This window comes from Python bivittatus, unplaced genomic scaffold, assembly GCF_059951505.1.
Source record: "Python bivittatus isolate LINGU-HERP-01145 unplaced genomic scaffold, Pbiv_v1 ctg000780_np1212, whole genome shotgun sequence".
NCBI lineage: Eukaryota > Metazoa > Chordata > Lepidosauria > Squamata > Pythonidae > Python > Python bivittatus.
Window position 1 is genome coordinate 4272170 of NW_028277108.1, and position 24722 is coordinate 4296891.

General features: G+C 40.8%; 1 pseudogene across 1 annotated transcript; it reads right to left on the bottom strand.

The window, feature by feature from the left end:
* Window positions 1–235: 235 nt before the first annotated feature.
* Window positions 236–10984, bottom strand: LOC148214010 (lipase member M-like; annotated as a pseudogene). Its single transcript, XR_015793547.1, has 8 exons — window positions 10865–10984; window positions 9116–9233; window positions 7484–7682; window positions 5681–5803; window positions 5043–5265; window positions 3678–3749; window positions 1418–1489; window positions 236–823 (listed from the first exon to the last, which is right to left on the bottom strand). The product of XR_015793547.1 is annotated as a lipase member M-like (transcript).
* Between the last annotated feature and the right edge of the window lie 13738 nt (window positions 10985–24722).

A 24722-nucleotide genomic window follows, 5' to 3' on the forward strand; every position in this document is an offset into this window, starting at 1 on the left:
GCACCATGAATGAAGCAATATGATAGATAGGATGATGTATCAACAATTACAATGCTAGTAATGTTGCAGATTTGAAAGATAAAAATGCCTTTTTATTTGAAAAGTACAATGGAAAAATTGTTCTCTGTCTGGTGTGACAGGTCATATATTTCCTTGTAGAAATGAAAAAGAATTCAGCAGTTCTTGATTTGTTTGTGATCAGCATATGAACATAAAGCTAGAAAGAAATCCCAAGATTAGTGGTACGAGGTTTAAACTGATGGATTACTAAAACATAGCCATTCATCTAACTAAAAGCTTTGCCCAACTATCATATATTTTTATTAAATGCCAGCAAAGTTGAAGGCAGGACTATTGTCAAATGTGAAGCAAAAACATAGCAAGGGATGGATTAATTTTTTTAATCCCAAAGCAAAAGCACATTTCTTCAGAATCCCAATAACCTCCACCAAAGAAATAACACGAAGTGAGATTGCAAATGTTTCTTCATCATGTAATTCATCGGCTCATCTGCATTAAGACGTCAAAGCAGCCTCAGGGTGTGTTCTCAAATTGTCATCATGCAGCATACTTTCTGTCTGAGAAGGAATTATTGATATCTTTTCATTATCTTAATGATATCCATGTACATACATTCAGTTGCATCGAGTCCCCAAATGTAGTCTAGATGTTGCCATTCAGGAATATGTTGATGATAAATGAGGTTACTAATTCGCAGTTTTAATGCCTTGAAATCTCTTGGGCTCACAAATAAGTCTTCCCCACCAGTCCAGAGAGCAATGGGTATTTTTATATCTTCTATCTTGTATATAGGAGGAGTCACCTGGGAAGAAAAGCAGCAAAACTGAATAATCAGCCCAAAAGTGCTGAGGGAGACATAGAGCAATATATAAAACATTTCAAACTACCACTTTAAAAAAGTCAATGAGCAAGTAAAGTAATAGGACTTCCTATTCAGTGCAAACACTAAACCAGAGATTTGTGGTGGTTTTTAACTCAGCCAAGGAATTTCTGATGATTCCCATGGATGTTTGCCTCCAACGTATAGCTGATCAACTCAGATCCCCAGAAAGGGTAGGACATTCTGCCACTGGCCCAGAAGAGAACATATGGCTTAAATTAGTCACTGGAAGCAGTTGCTGATGTAAATGGCTTGGCTCGGAGGGAAAGGCAGTCAGACGTAGGGTCAGGTGTCAACTGTCTTCAGAGCAGGGAGGGCAAGAAAGATGTCTCTACATTTACTATCACTTTAATTAAGCTTTTCTTACTCTGCTCCACCTCAGCCTGCCAAATTTGGAACAAGAATACAGAAAAATCCAATATCTCTACACATCTGTCAGGGAAACCATTCTGATCTCAAAGTTACAAATGGGGAACAGTGTAAGTATTTTACAGGAAAACTGTTTTATTCTCATACCTGGTTGTACTTCTCCATATTCTTTTCCTTGGTGCCATAGTCATATGCTTGAAACCGGTTTTTATGATAGACCTATAATTAATAGTTGTCATTACAGAACTGAGCAAAAGTATTACCAGTCATATTGATATCAATGTGACACCACTGCTCTGCAAGCTGCATTGGCTTCCGGTGTGCTTCCGGGGTCAATTGAAGGTACTGGTTGTCACCTTTAAAGCCCTCCATAGCTCGGGACAGGATACTTATGGGACCATCTCTCCCCAGTTGTCTCTACCTGTCCTACCTGATCCAGCAGGAGGGGCATGCTCCAGGTACCATCAGCCAAGAAGCGTTGGCTGGAGGAGGCTGAAAAGGAGAACCTTTTCTGCCTTGGCGCCCGCCCTTTGGAACATCATCCCCCCAGAGGTAAGATCGGCCCATCCTGCTGGCCTTCTGTGAGACTTTGAAAACTTGGTTTGGTGTTCCAGCCTGTGGCCCTGGGTGTGAGACACAGCCCATCTCCTGGCTGTGTTGATAATTATTTGGATGATGCCTAGATGCTATGTGTTTTATTCTTTATATTTTGTTTATTTTACTGTAAGCCCCCTAGAGACACATATGTGAGATGGGCGGCTATATCAATCAATTAATCAATCAATCAAAGAAGCAAAGATGTATCAAAGCAACATTACCCATGCTTCAACCTCACCCACGCCCCCAAGGACAATTTATTCGAATGCAACTAAAGTATTCAAGAGCTTAGCTCAGAGATAAACCACAGTGTAATTCAGGTAGTTCCAGTACCTACTTCAGCAATTGTAACAGGCCTGTAACAGATCGCGTGATTATCTCAGTCTTTCCAATTTATTGCTACAATTATTTCAATAGAAATATTAGATTTAGTTTTTTATAACTTTCCAAAAGAAAATTTAGAAAGTTTTCTTTTAAAAAAACCTTTAGATACGCTTTTTGTAGAAAGCGCTGTATTTCAGTATAACCAACAAAGATCGCAGCATAGGCAGAAAAGCTGTACGCTAAAACCATACACTGCATGAGCTAAATGTAGTTCTAGATATTAGAAGTTGCAGATTATTATCCAAAACTTTGGAGGCAGTTTTGTGTAACTGTGGCTTAGGTATCTCCAAAGTCTAAGATTGCCTTCTCTGTGTCAGATTCAGCTGGTGCGGCATGGCTAGGGACTTGCCCAGCCACGCTTAGTCAGTTTCACCGCCCGAGCGCTAGCAGAGGAAAAGGGGAAGTGAGAAATCACGAACTGCTTAATGGGCCAGCTGGCGCCGCTTAACTAAACCACAAGCAGATATTTTGTGTCAACGGCAATTTGCCCTGGGTGCTGCAGACAAAGGGGAGCGCAGCAGCTCGGAGGCAAAGTAATCAGTGCGTGATTGAGAACTCCGGGCTTTGCGTGCAACAGAAAGACCCAGCGAAGACAACACCATGCCATCGATAAAAACCAGTCAAGAACACAAAAGAACTGGACTGAATCTGCCATTTGAGTGAGGGGGGGGATTACTGCGGGTAATCTGTAACCAAGCTACAGGGCTAAGCGCGGGAATGGGGGAACTATAAATTGTGCCGTAAGATGTGCCAAGCCAATCCTGGCTTTGTCTGTACTTACCATGTTACGCTTGAGTAAACGTCTTTGCTGAACACACATGTCACAAGAGTTTCTCTGAGACGAGCGGGGTAAACCTTACACTTTGATCCAGTGCCCTTGTTCTTAGCCAGATGTTTTGCTTTAAATGAGTCAGTAATATTTCTAACTGTTTTATCAGATTTTTTAAAACCTACAATCTTAAATGCCTCTGTGGATCGTATAGTTTCAGACATTCAATTTGTTTTCTCTTTCTGTCACTTGATGATCATGAATGGTTCACCTTGGGTATAATTTTAATATAATAAGGCAATTTATAAGTTATATACATACAGTAAATATATTTGTTTGGTGGGTTTTTTAAGTAAGTCTAACTGGTTCTATTTGTATATAGTACTGCTTGTATAATGGTGTGTGTGTGTGTGTGTGTGTGTGTGTGTACATGCATATATTTCATTAGGTTCTATTTTAATTATGATTATCAGCAACTAGTGGTAGAAATATTTAATAAATTCACACATAGCTCCTCTGGATCTAGAGTGAGTCATAATTAGAAGAAGCCCATATCCAGTAAATCACTGACTAACAGATCTCTTCGAAGTATGGTTAGATCTGGATCCAATCCATAATGACCAAATACAATAATCTTTTAAAAAAACAATAACATACCTGAGACCAATGAACAAGATTTTTTACAGATGTTCCAGCAGGAGAATGTGCTACATAAACGTCCATGCGGCTCTGAAATAAGACAATTATTCATCATAATTCCCTGATGAATTGCATCTGCTGTATAGCAAGATTTCAGAAAGGACTTATTGTATGAGCCCTCCTACGTGGACTGGACAGGAAGCGTGATTAGATGAGCTACTTCTACTTTATTGGACGACTACATTAACAGAATCTTGCAAGTCTCCCACCCTCCCTATTTATCCCCTGAGTAGTTAGGGTGGGTCCTTCCTAAGTTTCTTTTTCTGGCCATTACTCTGCTGCGGACTCCTTTCTCTTTTACCTGATCGTTCCCCAGGTGGCATCTCTTGCCCCGTCTTCCAAGGTCTCCTTCGCAGCCCATCACATATTGCAAATTGGTGGGTCTATCATGTTCCTGAATAGACCTAATACAACTGATAGACACCCCCAATCCAGCGTATTCTATGGTAACGTGCAGTGCCTGCCAGATGTAATTTTCATAATTCAGTTGGAATTACTATATTCATTTGTTATATAGTGTAACCTCTTATGTTGGAGCTGAGCGCACATACATGAATAGATAGTTGCTGACGTCTATAGCCCCTTAGTTATCCTAAAACTAGCCAGACAGACACAGGGGCAGCTCAGGGTGCAGCCTACGTGTTTGCAGTTTTAGTTTTCAAACTCTTCTTATTCCTGCTTGCTGATTTTTAGATACAAGCCATTACTTTTTGGAAGAACAATGATGTTTGACTCTTCAGTCCTCTTGGAATGACATTTGGTGAAAATGAATTGGACAGCGCTCAGTTGCGATGTAATAAGTGCAATTGTGCCTTCTATTTTAAAGCTTTTGCACAAACCAAGTTCTTTCTTCCAGGAAATCTTGAAATGCAAAGGTTAATAGTAAAGCTCAACTTTATCTTACCTAAAATTTGAGAGAGGCCTTAATCGAGGGGTTTTTTGTAAAGGGCCAGATTCCATCCCTTCCCCCCTGTCTCCGTGGGAGCGGCTGGCAGGTCTGCAGGCTAAGGAGTGCATCAGGCCTTGGACGATGCTGGCCCAGCAAGGACTCCACTGATTGGCCACTGCTGCTCAGGATTCCCAACCCCCATCCCTTGGCCCCACTCCTCACCCCAGAAGCTCAGCTGAGGCTGGCCCTGGCGATCTGCTGCCCATTCACCCATCCATTCTTAACTTGCAAGCCGTATAAAAACAGGTGGCAGGCCAGATTTGGCTGATGGGCCATAGTTTGCCTTAATCCAAGAAAAAGTGTTATTTTTCAACTGGCATTGCAAGCATACTTAGTGTAAACCCACATCTGACCCAGTTGTTCTTTATACATACCATGTTGAAACTCGGAGTGCTACAACCAACTATAAAAGACATAACACATTCACAGAATTCAGGTTGAAAATTGCATAACTCAACCTTTGCCTTTCTCAGAATACAACAAGGCTGGAAAACTCCTTTGTAGCCATATAACAGCTGAAATATATTAATTAATTTATTCATTAATTAATTGCAATTGATTGCAACTAAGCCAAATCACATATCATCCCAATCCCACCTCTGCTGTAAATGCCTATGGTGTTTCTTTACCATAAATGTAATAAATGTACTGCTTTTCCCCTCTTTTGGACCATCCGCTCCTTCTGAAGGAAAAACACCTTCCTTCGTCTGGCTGCTGTACTCTGTTTGCTGGTGGCTGCCCGGCTCCAAAACACCCATCTCCTCCCACACCTGTATCAAGGTGGTAGCTCTATTGGCAACTCTGCCGTGCTGATGCTGGGGGACAGGCTTAAATGGGAGGAAAGAAGGCATCACAGGTGCCTGAGTTTTGCCAAGCAGCCTGCTCTTCCACAGCTGCCTAAAGTATTTGCCAGGAGAGATGCCATCTGAGCGTGTACACCGCACGTTGCACAATTGCAATGTGCGGACTGTAGTTAATAGTTTCCCTCACTCATCGCTGCTCATGGTTTTGCTCATGAAACTTACCAATGCTCGTGCCTTGTGAATGGGCCACATAATATAGCTGCTGCTGTTTGGTCTTGTTCAAGATAAAGTATAAAACTGCTGGAATATCATAGTATCCCATCTCATGAAAACTAGGAAGAAACAAAACAAGCACGTTGCTTTATAAATGTCAACCTAGGCCATCTCCCTGAGAAATTAGCTCGGTTCATCACATGGAAAGGACGGCAGAGGGAAAAACATAAAGACATTGGTGTAAGTGTGAGAATGCTTCCAACAGGCTCTTAGAAGAGGGTAACTGAGGTAAGCTTGTTGGCAAATCTTAGGAGAAATTAAATATGATACAAGATTACGGACTTTGTTAAACTAGTCCTACCAGGTTGATACCCTCTGCGCAGCACCTAATGTAGACTAATCTTGGAACCACCCAGTTCACTGAATGTTGCTAGATTTAATATACCATATTTTTCCGACTATAAGATGATACTTTTTTCTAAAATCCTTACGCTAAAAATTGAAGGGCGTCTTATTCAAGGAAGTCAACCGAGGAGAGAACTGCACGGTGGCAAAACTGCCCATACTTTGTCTCTGCAGGCAGGCTTCCTCCTATTTCTAGCCTCCAATCACGAGTGAAATAGCTTAGTCTGTAAACAGACTTCCTCCAATCACAAGCCTTATGTAACTGAGGTCAGCTGATGCTGAACAAACCAATCGGAGGACGTTTGTTTACAGAGACAAGCTATCGGCAGTTTCACTCGTGATTGAATGTAATCAGTTATGCAAAAGAGCATGGAAATAGAGCTGCAGAGAGACAGTTTGGACCTCCTCCCACTGAGTGTATCATGTGAATGTTACCTAATTACTAAATAAAAATGTGTTCTGCACTATCTTTAAAATATTGATTTAATTTTGTTTGGAAAAGTGGGGGTCGTCTTGTACATGGGGGCGTCTTATTGAAGGAAAAATACGATAATTAAAGTGCTTGCTGGCGAGGTTGAAAAACCTACCCAAGACTTGCTGAATAGACATGGGCGTCCTGGCAGCTAGAGCAGGCTTAGCAAGTAAACTGCGATGTTTAAGAGTTCCTTTTAAAGCCAGAAAAAGCCAAACAACAGAAAATGTTCTTCCTGCCCAATGGAAAGTCATCAGCGTTGGTCCCATTGGAAATGACTTCCATCATGATATCTGCCACAGATAATGCTCCACAAAGAATGTAAAATATTGAAAAATTGTAAATGATCTGAATGTGCGCAAACATGCACAGATGAATTGTATAATTTAGCAAATACATTAACATTATTCAGGCCCCTCACCACTACATACTGCAGTATCAAAAGACCTTTCTCTACACGTCCTCTTCTGAACCTCTTCTTAGCCTTCTCTGCAAGCGAATGGTCAGCAACCACTCTCTGCATGATAAGGGGGTTTATATGTTGTTTTGAGGGAGGAATTGGGAAGAGCTTAGAAGAATGAAACCCCAGAGATCAGCTTTCACCCCTAGTTCTACCTTTTTTTCTTTTTTGGTGCCTTCAAGTCAGTGTTGACTCCTGGCGACTGCCTGGACCGGTTCCTGCAGTTTTCTTGGCAAGACTTCAGAAGTGGTTTGCCACTGCCTGTGATGTTTTGAGCCATCGCATGTGATTAAGGGTTAATGGCCAAGTTCACCCAGCTGGCTTCATGCCTAAGGCAGGACTAGAACTCATAGTCTCACGGTTTCTAGCCTGATGCCTTAACCACTACACCAAACTGGCTCCTGATTCTATCTTACCTAAGCTCATAATTACGTATCGGCTATCCCTCTTAGGTTTTCTTACCTAAATCTCCAGAATTCTTGCTGCCATGGCTTCAGTGTCTTATGATTTGAAGACCAGGTGTTTCCTCTGCTATTTCCAAGCCAAACATCATAACCATTATCTGCTAAAATGAAACCCAAACTGTTGTTGGGCAGGTTAGAGATCCAGTGGGAACCATCTCCAAGGGCACCATGTTGCAAAAGAACAACAGGCCGTGCCACTGTAAAATAAGAAGAGATGCTTTGTCAATGAGCCAGATCGCTGGAGACTGCAAAACAGTTGAAGCGTTAGTTACAAATCTATTTTGCAAAGAAACAAAATTTATGGCATAATGCCAATAAAATCTTATTACAAATATGTCAAGCTGGGTAGAATGAAAACATGATCATATGAGATTAAATCCATAGAACTCAGGAACTGAAGTTTTATTGATTCAATGGATCTACTCTAAACATGTCCAAATCTATTCCATTGTCCCCAACAACATTATGATAAATTCTCAACAGCACCATGATACATTCTCCAACTCTAGACCATTATATACAGAAATTGTAGAACTTTTTAAAAAAGATTGCCTAGACTGCTTATCCTATTGGGTTATCAATTCTCTTTTAAAAAATATCATGATCTACAATAATTCAAGATTTCTCGGGATACCTTCAAATTGAGGATATATTTCCCTTAATCTTTCAAGACTCAACCTATTTATATTTTGTATTGGATAACTAAGCAGGTCTAATAGCTAAGATTTTTTCCCAATGCTTCTTAAAGGGGATTCCTCTTTAAAAGTAAAAAAAGAAATTCTCACTGTTTATTTTGAAACATTTCATGAGAAGTCTCCACTAGATCCTAAAACATTCTTTTAACAGTACAATTCTACACATGTGTTCTTAGGAGACTCTTTTCCTGTATTCAGTGTAGCCTTTTTTCCATTGTAATTGATACAGGATTTCAGATAAAATCAAGGGTAAAAAAGACTTCAGCAATTAGAATTCAAATTAGAGAGATATTAATTTGGTTAAAAGCAGCACCTATACAATTAATAAGGATTTAATTATAAAAGTCTAGTACAGTTCAAGTATCAGTTAAAGTTCTCACTCTGCTTTGTATTTAGGGTTTTTGTTCTTGGTGGCCTTAGCTTCTTTCATACAATTTCTGTTCTGATGATTTCACAGTAATTTGCTATTTTATTATACCGTTCTTGTTTTTTATTTTTTTATTGAAGAAAGGAATGTAAGATTCTCAAAGTCTCAATCAATCAATCAATCAATCAATCAATCAATCAATCAATCATTTCTTAGCTTCTAGGTACTTCAAGACCTTTGGACTATCCCCTTTTCTAGGACATTGAAAGAAGGAGGAGGTTACAATACAGTTCCTTGTAACAAATGTCACTGTTGATTCTTAAATTATCACGTTTCAATCTGAAGAGATATATCATTCCACCTGGATTATTGAAAAGTATTCTCAGCCACGTTCTATACAGAATGTTGCACAAGGTCACCTAGGCTGGATAGGACTAGAATGATACAGCACTTCAGATCTGAAGGCAAAATGGTGCTTTAGCAGGTGTGGAGGGCAAAGGTAGCCCCTGTCTGCCCTTTCTTAAACCAGACTGCCACCGGATGTCATCTGACTTGCCGATGGTCTTACCTTTATTTGCATCATCATATCTTCCATGTGGTATTCTGTAGATGGTAAGTATATATCCATCTTTTGTCTCAACATGATATTCCTCACTGGGATAGTTATGAAAATTGATAATCCCACTCTGTAGGAGAAAAAAACAGAGAAGACTCATTGAGAGTTATGTTTTCTGAACATAAATTGGCAAACAAGAAGATGAATACTGAAGAAAGCTCAGGAATATTCCACTTTCATGGCCGCCAACATCAGTTTAGCTGCCAAAATATAGACCTTCAAAAGGTGGTGCAACATAAGCAAGATCAGATTTATTTGTTGAGGATCTATTCCCAAAGTCATTCGAATGAAAAGCTAGTGTTTTAAGGACACTGATAATCTTTTGAAGTAGTTTGATTTGATCTGACTTGGACAAAAATAATAATGCTAGCTATTTTTTTTTAATTGGGAGAATTGAGAATCCTAAATGTCTTCAATATATTTTGTATGGAATATCTGTCTACTACAAAAAGCAATATACAGTATGTATCATAACAACCTTTATTTTACTTTTTATTTTGCCAGTCCATAACCATTTAATGGATATGTGTGTTTTGACATCTACTGTATGTAGAGAGCAGGGTCTTGCATTTACCCTGTAGACAATTTTCAGATTTGTTTTTTCCTTCTGTGTAGATTGGTGCAGATGGAACAATTCTTTAACATTTGCAAAGCTCTTACTACATGCTTAATGAAAGGGCTATCAGAAATAAGTTTTTAAATATTTAAAATATGAAATAGAAGTAACATGGTTTGCCTATGATATGACTGGCCAGCAATTCAATTTCTAGGGCCCTTCATGAAGATCTAGAACTCCAAATCTGGATTACGGTGCTGCTGGAATTTACCAAATTAATTTTTTCCCCAGAAACAGAAAGAAGTACATTTAGACATCATCACTAACTCCTGCAGGTTTCTGCAAAAGCCATGGTATGTAGTGAAGCTTTCTGGAGAAGCTGTGTCTATTATTACATACCCTGCTCACTGTACATAGAATATTACACTGGTATCTCTAGTGCCAAGACTATGCTAAACCTAGATTGCATTTTTAATTAGATCTTGAGCATGGCAAAGTACCATTACATACCCTCCATACTTTCTACTATCCAAATTTCTCCTATGCCATAGAAAGATTTCCTTCTTTCTCCCTTGCATATTGAAACATCTGGAACTGCTTCTCAGACCATTTTCATGATAAAAGCTTTCTTAAAATCTCTCTTCCAAAGCTATCATTTTCATAAGGCCTTAGGATCATTTTTAGGCTTACTATAAATGAGCAAAACACATCTAAGGGGGGATGAAGAGAAGGAAGGTTGCTAATCTCCATCTGCATCCTAAATTCACGCCAGCTTCGATTGGACTTACAGGGTGGAAGACAGCCAGATCCTCCGTACCATGCTGATTCCACCCGGTTATAAACATCAAGGGGTAAAGATTGTGCAATGAACTTCAGATTGCATGTACTTGAAGCACTGCATGATGTTCCTCTTGACTTTATATTTCTTCTCTTATTATATGATCTGCCCTTTTTATATTGACCATTGACATTAAATAAATATTTCTACATCAGACTGGAGTACTGCAATGAACAATTCTTTGAAAGTTATGGACGAGAAAGTATCTGAAAGAGTCTGGATTGGGCAATGATGCCTCCTTTTGCATCTCCTTTATGTTCATGGCTCTACCTATCAAAATGACAATAGTCAAAATGAATTAACTTACAATATTCAGAAAGCACTCAGGGTCCACTGTATGTTTAGTGTTAAGACTTTGTGAAGTTTTCAGTTCATCCAAGCTGAGTATTCCTTGGCATAAACATGCCATTATTATTAAAATCCTCATCTTCAGTCTGTATGAAGCATTTCAGTCATTGATTAACATTTATAAACATGAGCTTCCTTCAGAATCAAAGCACCGTGAGCCCTGAAATATCTTCTGCTATCTGTTGCCTTAATGAGAAACAGGCAATTGATCAGCTGTAAAACTCTAAAGGGAATGGAAATGATCAGACACTGATTGAAAAGTAGCTTCAATCTGAATGTGTGTTGAAAAATAATTGAACTCACTTCAACAGTGGATCAAAGGAATAAGTAGCCATGGATCTGCATCAAGATTAAGCAACAGAGATACATACTGCCTAAGATATGTATCTCTCTCTCATGTTCCCATGTCATCTGATTTGATCCACCCATTGCACCTCCAATTTGAATTAAACGATATGAAAAAGGACCAAAGGACGACCTTTTCAACCAATCAAAGGTAATGAAGCCATCTGCTCAGCTTCCCTTTTTGATTCGCAACTGTTGAATTTTCACAATGGAAGATTTTGCTGAAGGATATTTGCATTTCCTAATCCTAACCATGGGCTGTGCTGAATGGTGCCTACGCATGTGGTATTTTAAAGCATTTGTAGGACACCAGACCATTATTATTTTAGTTAAGTTTTTTTTACCACTACATGAAGCTGGCTGTTAGCATATACTATTGACACAAAAGATATGGCAACATTTTGTCATGGCCCATTGAACACAAGATCACTTTCCTTAGATTCTATAATTCCATAATCACAGGGGAAAATTTATTTCACTGACATTTTTAATAAATTTCAAATTACAGCAGGATATGGTTCCCTTTAGAGGTTTTGCTGATACCAACCATTGGCCTTTAGTTACACATACGGCAACAGATAATTTATTAGATATATAACCTTACTCCTTTTTAATTCATTTTTTTCCTAAAATGATGTAGCTCTTTCTGTAGTTATATGTTGATGACATGATTATAATTTCACAAACCTTGCTGGGTTACCAAGACATTTATCTTCCCTAGGACGTTAATGTCAAAAGAATAACTTTGTAATCACATATGATAACTCAGTGGTACTGGTTTTGAGGCAACACAACTCCAATGTAAATTGTGTCTGGAATATATCATAGTAGAAGAAATTTCTTTGTTACTGGGGAAGAGCGAAGGGCAATTCCAAGTAGCTCCAGAAAGAGTGAAGCGGCTGGGCCAAAGCTAAAAGGACGTTCAGCTGTGGATGTATCTGGAAGCGAAAAGAAGGTCCGATGCTGTAAAGAACAATATTGTATAGGTACCTGGAATGTAAGATCTATGAACCAAGGCAAGCTGGATGTGGTCAAACATGAGATGACAAGATTGAGCGTTGACATCTTGGGAATCAGCGAACTGAAATGGATGGGAATGGGTGAATTTAATTCAGGTGACCATTATATCTACTACTGTGGGCAAGAAACCCTTAGAAGAAATGGAGTTGCACTCATAGTCAATAAGAGAGTGGGAAAGGCAGTAATGGGGTACAACCTCAAAAACGACAGAATGATCTCAGTGCATATCCAAGGCAAACCGTTCAACATCATAGTAATCCAAGTCTATGCCCCAACCACTGATGCCGAAGAAGCTGAAATTGACCGCTTCTATGAAGACCTACAACACCTTCTAGAACTAGCACCAAAAAAAGATGTCCTTTTCATCATAGGGGATTGGAATGCTAAAGTAGGAAGTCAAGGAGTAATCGGAATAACAGGCAAGTTTGGCCTTGGAGTACAAAATGAAGCAGGGCAAAGGCTAATAGAGTTCTGTCAAGAGAACAAGCTAGTCATAGCAAACACTCTTTTCCAACAACGCAAGAGACGACTCTACACATGGAGATCACCAGATGGACAATACTGAGACCAGATTGATTACATACTTTGCAGCCAAAGATGGAGAAGCTCTATACAGACAGCAGAAACAAGACCAGAAGCTGACTGTGGCTCAGATCATGAGCTTCTTACTGCAAAATTTAGGCTTAAATTGAAGAATGTAGGGAAAACCACTAGATCACTCAGGTATGACTTAGATCATATTCCTTGTGAGTACACAGTGAAGGTGATGAATAGATTTAGAGGATTAGATTTGGTAGACAGAGTGCCTGAAGAACTATGGACGGAGGTCCGTAACATTGTACAGGAGGCAGCAACTAAAACCATCCCAAAGAAAAAGAAATGCAAGAAAGCAAAATGGCTGTCTGATGAGGCTTTACAAATAGCTGTGGAAAGAAGGAATGTGAAAAGCAAAGGTGAAAGGGAAAGATATAGGCAACTGAATGCAGATTTCCAGAGAATAGCAAGGAAAGATAAGAAGGCCTTCTTAAATGAACAATGCAAAGAAATCGAGGAAAACAATAGAATGGGGAAGACTAGAGATCTCTTCAAGAAAATTGGAGATATGAAAGGAATGTTTCATGCAAAGATGGGCATGATAAAGGACAAAAAAGGCAGGGACCTAACAGAAGCAGAAGAGATTAAGAAGAGGTGGCAAGAATACACAGAAGAACTATACAAGAAAGATCTTAATGTCCCTGATGTCCATGCTGGTGTGGTCACTGACCTCGAGCCAGACATCCTAGAGAGTGAAGTCAAGTGGGCCTGAGGAAGCATTGCTAACCACAAAGCTAGTGGAGATGACAGTATTCCAGCTGAGTTATTTAAAATACTAAAAGACGATGCTGTTAAAGTGCTGCACTCAATATGCCAGCAAGTTTGGAAAACACAACAGTGGACACGGGATTGGAAAAGGTCAGTTTACGTTCCAATTCCAAAGAAGGGCAATGCCAAAGAATGTTCAAACTATCGCACAATTGCACTTATTTCACATGCTAGGTCATGCTCAAAATCCTATAAGCTAGGCTTCAGCAGTATGTGAATCAAGAACTACCGGATGTACAAGCTGGGTTTCAAAGAGGCAGAGGAACTAGAGATCAAATTGCCAACATTCGCTGGATCATGGAGAAAGCACGAGAGTTCCAGAAAAACATCTACTTCTGCTTCATTGACTATGCAAAAGCCTTTGATTGTGTGGATCACAACAAACTGTGGCAAATCCTTAAAGAGATGGGGGTACCAGACCATCTTACCTGTCTCTTGAGAAATCTGTATGCGGGCCAAGAAGCAACAGTTAGAACCGGTCATGGAACAACCGATTGGTTCAAAATAGGGAAAGGAGTACGACAAGGCTGTATACTGTCACCCTGCTTATTTAACCTATATGCAGAGTACATCATGAGAAATGCCAGGCTGGAAGAATCACAAGCCAGAATTAAGATTGCAGGGAGAATCATCAATAACCTCAGATATGAAGACAATACCACCCTAATGGCAGAAAGTGAAGATGAACTAAAGAGCCTCTTGATGAGGGTGAAAGAGGAGAGTGCGAAAGCTGGCTTGAAACTCAACATTAAAAAAACTAAGATCATGGCATCTGGACCCATCAATTCCTGGCAAATAGAAGGGGTAGAAATGGAAGCAGTAACAGACTTCATTTATTTGGGCTCCAAGATCACCGCAGACGGAGACTGCAGCCATGAAAGTAAAAGACGCTTGCTCCTTGGGAGGAAAGCTATGGCAAACCTAGATAGCATATTAAAAAGCAGAGACGTCACCTTGCCGGCAAAGATCCGCATAGTCAAAGCTATGGTTTTTCCAGTAGTAATGTATGGCTGTGAGAGCTGGACCATAAAGAAGGCTGAGCGCCGAAGAATTGATGCCTTTGAACTGTGGTGCTGGAGAAGACTCTTAAGAGTCCCCTGGACTGCTAGGAGGTCAAACCAGTCAATCTTAAAGGAAATCAACCCTGATTGCTCATTGAAAGGATTGATAATGAAGTTCAAGCTCAGATACTTTGGTCACCTAATGAGAAGAGAGGACTCTTTGGAAAAGACCCTGATGCTGGGAAAGATTGAAGGCAAAAGGAGAAGAGGACAGCAGAGGATCAAAGGCCCTGGCAGTGTCTTTTCCTCCTGCGTGATGTAGGTTCTGTTTGGCATCTTCTTCCAGAAGAGCCCTGTCTCGTCACAGTTGAACACTTGCTGAGCGACGTATCCTTCCGCCTTCGTGAAGTTCTCAAATTCTTTCTTGTAGGCTTCTGCAGCAGCCTTGTCAGAACTGGAAGCCTCACCATGTCTTGCCACACTGTGGATGCCACTTCTCTTGCGGAATTTCTCAAACCAGCCTCCGCTGGCTTTAAATTCCTCACTTGCTGCGCTGGTAGAGGGGTTTGTCTGCAGTAAATCACTGTGCAGTTTCCTGGCTTTTTCACAGATGATAGCTTCACTCACGCTATCACCTGCCAGCTATTTCTCATTCAGCCACACTAACAACAGCTTTTCCACCTCTTCCAGCACTTGTGTCCTCTGCCTCGTTAAGATCATTACTCCTTTTGCCACATCAGCTCCTCTGATGGCATTTTATTCTTCAAAATAGTTGAGACGGTCGACTTCACCATCTTGTACTCCGAGGCCAGATCAGTCACATGAATACCACAATCGTGCTTTTCTATAATGTCCTTCTTCAGTTCGATCGTCACTTTTTTTTCAAAGCCTTATTCTTGCCAAGCCTCCTCTGCATTTTCTTTGGAGCCATGCTGACAAGCACACCAAAAACCTTCCAAAACGCCACAAAACACACCACAAGCCTCACTGAACATCTCCTTGCTACCATGATCTCACCCACAGGAAGCCGTGACCGCGTGGCAGTAGGGCAAATGGCCGCGGATCGGGTTCGCAACCTGAGGTAAATTTTTGCGGCCAGAGCTGGTCGTAACTCGAAAAATTCATTAACAGAGGTGTTCGTAACCCGAGGTACCACTGTATCTTAGCATTCAGTTTTCCTATAATGAGGCCTGGATATCCCATAATCAATTATTGAGGCTAAAGCCAGACGACATAAGTACCAGCATTTGAGAAAACTGATGTCAAAAGGATGGTTTTCTGGTGCAGCAACACTTTGTTCACTGAAAGCAAAGCTTTTACCATCTCTCCTTCATGGAACCAAGATTTGAGGCTTGCAACTCTCTCCAGAGTTTCCAAACCTAGAAGCCCACCAGAATAAAATCCTGAAAACTATCCTAGGAATGCCTAGGTGAACTCCAACTTCTTTACTCTGGTCGGAGACCCGGAGACCCAGAGACCCTCCAGAAAAGCCTCCCCTGCAAGTTTTTGGAAGAAATGCAGGCTAATATCTCATTAGTACACGGCCTAGATCTGCCAATCAGCAACTGTTAGCTGAGGTCTTTGTCCATTTCTCCCCTTCTGCTGCAAAAAATTAATAAAGAAGTTTGTTTCTGATCATGCAATATGATTAGAGTGCCTTAGCAAATATTCAGGTGTCACTGATTATATTGTTTCCTTTAAAAGTTCCTATAACTATGAAAATATATATCAAATATCAATATCTTTCAAAAGTATGTATCAACAATATTTAGTAACATCAGAATGTTGCAATGAGGAAAGGTTCCCTAAAATATTCCCTATAATTCACATTATGAATTATATCATATTTGTCCATATACTGTACTAACGAATGTTGAGGATTTTCCTGCCTATTCACTTCACTGTCCTATTTCTGCAAAGCCCAGGGAAAAATGCTGTGAATTAATTTTATCTGTTTATTGGCTGGATTATTATACAATCATTTTCCTTCTATCCACTATGTTTGGGACTACAGCCAGATTTGTTTGCTTTGCAGGTATTTCTAGAGAAATTTGCTTCTGCTGATGCTTGCAGACGTGATCTCAAAGAAACATATGTTTATATTGTCTTATCATATTTTGTCCTATTTAATTGCATTATTTGATTCTATTTTGGTAACTTGGTTTGTGATGTACAATGCTATACAAAGGAATTTCCTCCTACTAAAACATAGGCAGCTGGTTGCCAATGTGGAAACCGAATGTTGGTTGAAGCTTTCTGGACCAGTGGGATATTTATGTTATCATCTAAAGTCAGTAGCACTGATATTATCATTGTCCATTGACTTGTGATACACCATTTAACTGTAAAAATAAAGTTTATGATAGTTCATTAAACTTTTTTCTGAACCAGAGATTTTCAGTTCGATTCATGTAAAGTTAGATTTATGATTATTAAATAGTTTCTCCCCTCCTATAATCAGATCTTCCCTCCATAAAATATAATTACATTTTGATATTACATCCTATTCTGCATTAATAAGGTGGATCTGTACATGAGCTGAATTTAGGACAATGTTATATATGTCTTATAGTTGATTAATCCCACTGAATTCAGAGGGCTTTATCCTAAATACAGGATTGCACTCTTAAGTTGTTCTCAGGCATCTAAGACAAAGATCCTCTCAAGCTGAGCTAAGCTCTCAGTAAGTGTCAAAAAAACTGAATAGGTTGGTTGAAGCTTTCTGGACCATATAGTCACTGGGCGTTTAGCTCAGCTCAAGAGTATCTTTATCTTAGATGCCTGAGAATAACTTAGAGTGCAATTTACCCTCTTCCAGAATATTTTTTGACTACTACTACTACTACTAATATTATTGACTAGTCTATAATCCTGGTGTTTCCCCATCCAATTATTAACCTGATCTGATTCTGTATAGCTTTCATGTCCAGATCTTGAAAGCTATACAGCAAGTACTGTCCTTGCTGTATAAACAAATTCATAGTGACTCTTTAAGAAATCAGAAGAAAAGGATGACCAGGTTCTGTTCTGTTTCCTGCGGTTTAGTATGTGCTGACCCAAACGCTTCCCTCTTCAGTAGTAAAACTACAATTTCTGTGTTTTTCCCACCCGTACCCACAAGAAAGAAATACAATATGAGAAAGACTACTCAATTAAAGGAAGGTCCTCAATCTCTGATATGGCTGGTTGTCCTTCTTGTGCTCCTGAAGCTCTTTCAGCCCAAGTTCCCAAAATGGCCAAAAGAATTCGTCAACAAGAGGAAGCTTTTATACAGCACAAGGGTGTTGCAAGTGAATAAATTAAAAGCACAGACCAAGTAGAGCTATAATTATTTGTGGGAAAATCAGGTGGCCAGGATCCAAAGAACTACATGGGCAATGGTCCAGCACATTTAGCAGGCACCAGGTTGGTAAGGCTGTCTAAGAGATATATGGATATATGTTCCTTAAACAGCTGCCTTGCCCTACTCCTATTCCCATAGGCAGATTCTTCCCTCTTAGATCTACACCTGTTCTGGATGGGATTGCATTTCCTCTTACAGATCAGAACCCTAGGCTGAGATTGCACTGATGCTTGATAGCCATATTGCAGCGGTGATGGTGATGGTGATGGTGATGGTGATGGTGATGGTGATGGTGATGGTGATGGTGATGGTGATGGTGATGGTGATGGTGATGGTGATGGTGGGGGTGATGGTGATGGTGATGGTGATGGTGATGGTGGGGGTGATGGTGATGGTGGGGGTGATGGTGGTGATGGTGATGGTGATGGTGGGGGTGATGGTGATGGTGATGGTGATGGTGATGGTGATGGTGATGGTGGGGGTGATGGTGATGGTGATGGTGATGGTGGGGGTGATGGTGATGGTGATGGTGATGGTGGGGGTGATGGTGATGGTGATGGTGATGGTGATGGTGGGGGTGATGGTGATGGTGATGGTGATGGTGATGGTGATGGTGATGGTGGGGGTGATGGTGATGGTGATGGTGATGGTGGGGGTGATGGTGATGGTGATGGTGATGGTGGGGGTGATGGTGATGGTGATGGTGATGGTGATGGTGATGGTGATGGTGGGGGTGATGGTGATGGTGATGGTGATGGTGATGGTGATGATGATGATGATGATGATGATGATGATGATGATGATGATGATGATGGTGATGGTGATGGTGATGGTGATGGTGATGGTGATGGTGATGGTGATGGTGATGGTGATGGTGATGGTGATGGTGATGGTGATGGTGATGGTGGGGGTGATGGTGATGGTGATGGTGATGGTGATGGTGATGGTGATGGTGATGGTGGGGGTGATGGTGATGGTGATGGTGATGGTGATGGTGATGGTGATGGTGATGGTGATGGTGATGGTGATGGTGATGGTGATGGTGATGGTGATGGTGATGGTGATGGTGATGGTGATGGTGATGGTGGGGGTGATGGTGATGGTGATGGTGATGGTGATGGTGATGGTGATGGTGATGGTGATGGTGATGGTGATGGTGATGGTGATGTGATGGTGGGGGTGATGGTGATGGTGATGGTGATGGTGATGGTGATGGTGATGGTGGGGGTGATGGTGATGGTGATGGTGATGGTGATGGTGATGGTGATGGTGGGGGTGATGGTGATGGTGATGGTGATGGTGATGGTGATGGTGATGGTGGGGGTGATGGTGATGGTGATGGTGATGGTGATGGTGATGGTGGGGGTGATGGTGATGGTGATGGTGATGGTGATGGTGATGGTGATGGTGGGGGTGATGGTGATGGTGATGGTGATGGTGATGGTGATGGTGATGGTGATGGTGATGGTGATGGTGGGGGTGATGGTGATGGTGATGGTGATGGTGATGGTGATGGTGATGGTGGGGGTGATGGTGATGGTGATGGTGATGGTGATGGTGGGGGTGATGGTGGGGGTGATGGTGATGGTGATGGTGATGGTGATGGTGATGGTGATGGTGGGGGTGATGGTGATGGTGATGGTGATGGTGATGGTGATGGTGGGGGTGATGGTGATGGTGATGGTGATGGTGATGGTGATGGTGATGGTGGGGGTGATGGTGATGGTGATGGTGATGGTGATGGTGATGGTGATGGTGATGGTGATGGTGGGGGTGATGGTGGGGGTGATGGTGATGGTGATGGTGATGGTGATGGTGATGGTGATGGTGGGGGTGATGGTGATGGTGATGGTGATGGTGATGGTGATGGTGGGGGTGATGGTGATGGTGATGGTGATGGTGATGGTGATGGTGATGGTGGGGGTGATGGTGATGGTGATGGTGATGGTGATGGTGATGGTGATGGTGATGGTGGGGGTGATGGTGATGGTGATGGTGATGGTGATGGTGGGGGTGATGGTGATGGTGATGGTGGGGGTGATGGTGATGGTGATGGTGATGGTGATGGTGATGGTGATGGTGGGGGTAGGGGTGATGGTGATGGTGATGGTGATGGTGATGGTGATGGTGATGGTGATGGTGGGGGTGATGGTGATGGTGATGGTGATGGTGATGGTGATGGTGATGGTGGGGGTGATGGTGATGGTGATGGTGATGGTGATGGTGATGGTGATGGTGGGGGTGTGCTTTTATTAGCTGACTCTATAGTATGAAAAAACATGTTACTGAACTTGAGGCTGCCCTATCACCTTTGTTGCAATTGAGATAGTGGGTTAATTTAGGAATACTATGTGAATATCTGCAATACTATCATGCATTGGATTGAGATGGCTCTGCTTGTTCTTAATTTGTAAGATTGTTTTATTGGTATTGCTGATTACACTGGAAGGCTGTTACTCTAAGGAGGGATAGAAAGATTGTTGGTATGCTGCTGAGAGCATCAAGTCTTCTCTTCATAGCTGGGATTTTCAAATTAAGGGCGTAGCAGGTGAATTATGAAATATACCTTTCCTCCTTTCTTACCTCAAGGAGAAAGAGGGAGGGTGTGGCAAATCCAAAGACAACAAAAAACCCATTATTATCTAAAGATAGAGACAGTCTGTGAATTATATGAAAAAAGTGGGTTAGGGGGAAACTCTAGGAAATCTTAGGTGTCTACCCTAGGAGTTAACATGATGAAATGTATTGTTTCTGAGAACTTCCAGAAAGAGAATTAAAATAAATTCAGAAACAGAACTTTATACCCCCACACATATATGTACATGATGTGATCTATCATCTATCTATTATCTATTATCTATTATCTACCTATTATCTACCTCTACCTATCTCTATTTCTCTATCTATATCATCTATCTCAAAATCTTGATATGCCAAAAACTGTTCCTTGGATACTGTCTAGAATTCAAACAGGCAGCTCATTACCCTTAGACTTGTTTAGAGGGATAATAAAGATCAAAACACATCTCATAGAGTTTTATCCTAAACAAGACACTTCACAGAAAAAGACCAAATGTTAAGAAAAAAAAGGACCAAAATTAACAACCATGCTTATTACCCTGCTTATTTCAAATCAAACTGCCCAATCATATCCCACCAAAGTTCTTAAGAGAGACAAAAGTGGCAGGGAACGGCTTTGAAGACAATTACTTAAGTTACAGGACATGTCCCCGCTTACAGATGTAGCAAGAAATACATCAGGATGTATAGGAGGATCCTGAAATATATCAGGAACTATATCAGCATCACCAGTCTTTGACAATCTGGAAGAAAACTCGAAATCCTGGGGATCAGGTATTATTCTCATCCATCCTTTCACTTTATGGAAGAGGACCAGAAAGGACAAGAAAGAACACTATCTCAAGTGAATGAGTGGCTATACCAATAGTGTCAGTGGGGGAGATTTTTGTTTCTGGGAATATAGTTTGAATTATCAAGATGATGGACCACCAGTACAAGATGGGTTGCAAATGTGTTTGGCCAAAGCTGGGTAAGATCAATGAGAAAGGCTTTAAACTGAATCCTGTAATGGGGGTAAAAGTGAACCTCCGAAAGCAGGGTTCGTCAACCTTGGCGACTAGGAAATGTGTGGACTTCAACCATGCTGGCTGGGGAATTCTGGGAGTTGTAGTCCACACATCTTCAAGTCGCCAAGGTTGAGGAACCCTGTCCTAAAGTAAGGATCTCAGATAATGGCTTGTGTACTGTAGAAAATAGGGAAAGTGTTGCTGAAATGGGGCCCCTTAAATCACTGACATTAAAATAAGCAAGTTCCTGGTGTTCTTTATCTATAGTATAATCTAATGTTAAGAGTAAGGGAAATAAAAACCATGACTTGAGCTCTTGGTGGAGAAAGGCATTTCTGATTGAAAAGGTATAAAAGATACCTGGTGGAATTGTCAGGATTTTCTTTCTCATGGGAAAGGATTCATCCCGTTATCTTTACAACAATAACAAATAATATTTTGGCTACAGAGATCATGTGAAAAACACCTGTTATTGTGTGTTGTGTATTGTGCTATTTACTGCTCCCTATTGGCGTGTGTATGCTAGTTACCCAGTGGGGGTCGCATAGAGCTATAATACAAGGAGAGGAAAATGTGCAGTCTCTCTGAGTAGTTGTTAGTTGTTTTAGTGTTAGCCACTATGTAGGTTTTATGGGCTACGTAGTTGTAACAAAGTACCAAGTAGTGTACCTCTTCTCTAAGAGTTTGTAGCTAGAGATTTTGTTAAGCTTGTGTTGCTAATAAGTCTTGGATGCTACAATTACATGAGAAGATGTGTTTTTCTTTATATTTTGTATGATATTTGCATTTTATGGAATTTTGCATTTTTATCAATAAACACCAGTTAGTATATATTTTCTGACTGGATTTCTTTGGGAAACAAGAAATGGCCATTGCATTGTGTTTGCTTTCATGGCTAATATTTTCCTGGAGTTTTTGCTGCGCTCTGCACAAACAGGAGTGTTTGTGATTATCACTCTGCCCGACAGGAATGTCTCCCGAGATTAGAATGAATGCCACTTGTTCTAAAGAAAAACACCAGTACAAAGTGAGGAGGGGTTTTGGTTGAAAGAATTTGGCAATGCTGCAGAAAGCCTCCAAATTAAAATAAGTGGAGGAACAATTAAAAGCAGTACTTTTATTAGTGTCTACTAATGCCCATCCAATCAAGTAGAAGATTCCTTGCAAAAGTAAACTGCGGATCTTTCAAAGAGGCATGAAATTACAGTGATGTGAAACTTTAATTAATCTGACATCTGTTAGCAGAAAAACTATGCCACATATAACCACTTCAGGAAATCCCTGATTTATTTTGCTGACACCGTTCTCCTTCAGAGGGCAGAGCATGAAAGGATCAGCTACTCTTGCTTGATATAAATCAGGAAGGAAGGCTTGGTTGAGAAGGTAGCAGCAAAAGTAGGAGCTCTTGGTTTTAAGAAGAATTAAATCTGAGCATAATCAAGCATGCACCTTAGATTTCAAAAAAGCTTATTTTAATGAACTCAGAGCAATGATAAATAGAATGTCATTGCAGACATACTTAACGAGAAAAATCGTACTCAAGATGGGTAGGAGTTCCTAAACATGGAGAAACTAAAAGCACAATTTCCAACAATTCCAGTGAAGAGGAAAAATGGAAGACAGTAGAAGGAACCAGTGTTGCTACACAAAAAACCTTAGTGAAGATCTGAAAACAAAGAAGGAGTCATACAGGAAATTGAAAGAGGGTTAGGTTATGAAAAATGAGCAGAATCTCCCTGTAACTTTCTGGCTTAATTCAAACAGGAGAGAGAGGGAAGGAAACCTGTGTAGTGTGGTGGGAAGCAGGGTGGGAAAGCAAGGGGATCACGCTTCACCCAGCGTGGGCAGCAACTGAAAGGGTGCCCACTGGAAGATATAGGGGCTGAGCAGAACTATGAATTTCTGGAAGGGGTGGGAAAACACAGGGCAAGGGAAGTTCCTTGAGGTAACTGGCCATTGTTAGATGAAGTGCCAGATAATAAGAAAACAATCCAGCTACCAATCCTGTGGAGAACATAGGAGCCCATCAGCCCAGGACAAAATGGCTGGACAGGGCAGCAAACAGCCATCGGAAGGGAGGGGACATGCCATGTGATATAGTCAGTCAGAGTCGGGCTGTGACTAGATCAGAAAGAAGGGCGTAAAATAGCAGAGGATCGAAAACAGCCGTTTTGAAGTGGAGCCAATACGGGGAGGGGTAGATAGCAGTTTAACTAGGTGAGAGAAGCCCACCAAGATCTCCTTTCATGCCTTATTTTGTTGAAAGAAGGCACCATTATTTTTTGCTTGGGAAATAAATTCTGTGTGCAGATTCATACAAATGAATTTAGCTAGTAGGGAATTATTTATTAATTTCCTAGCCCAAAGTTTCCTACTCCATTCTTCTTCTACCCCTTTTTTGGCATTACACAGTCAACTTAATCTGTTCTATACATAATCTGGGATAACCATAAGTGGTGCGTAAGATGTTTTTAAAAAAATAATTTTAGTTATTTTCATTTTTTTTGTAGTCACTGTTGCTAAAGATATTGTTTCAGTCACTGATCCAGCTGCTTCTCTTGATCCATCCTTCAATCATCTCTCTAGAAGACTCAGTTGATCAACTTTCAAACTGATTTTTTTTAAGGATCCAGGACATTTGGAAAGAGTCAACACTGCTCTGATGACATCACCCACTCTGAATATCCATCTGTTCAGTATTTCTACCTGCAGGGAGAAAACCTCGCTTATGCAGTTTTGCATATGCAATACCTACAGCTGTTTTCTTTCCGTAGACATTTGAATTGCCTGCATGAATGTTCTCAGAGGGTGAAGCTTTCAAGCAACATCAACAATGGAAGAATGCCTAATGGAATTGCTTGTTCAGCAGTGCTTCCCTTAAAATTAAATTCAGGAAGTGAGGGCTGATAGAAATGAAACCAAAATAAAGTTACTTATGAAGCTGTCCGAATGATCAGGGAAACCTTGAATTTTACAGGGATATGGATCAATGAGGATTGATTATGGATTAATGAGCATTGGTCATTAATTATAGAAAGTTGAACATAGTTGGAAAAAGAAAACTGGAAATTGGGATGACAAATCCATAGCGCTCCATTTCTAGAGTTCCTCACATCCTCCTCACATCCCTCACCAGTAGGAATATTGGCTTCACTTGTG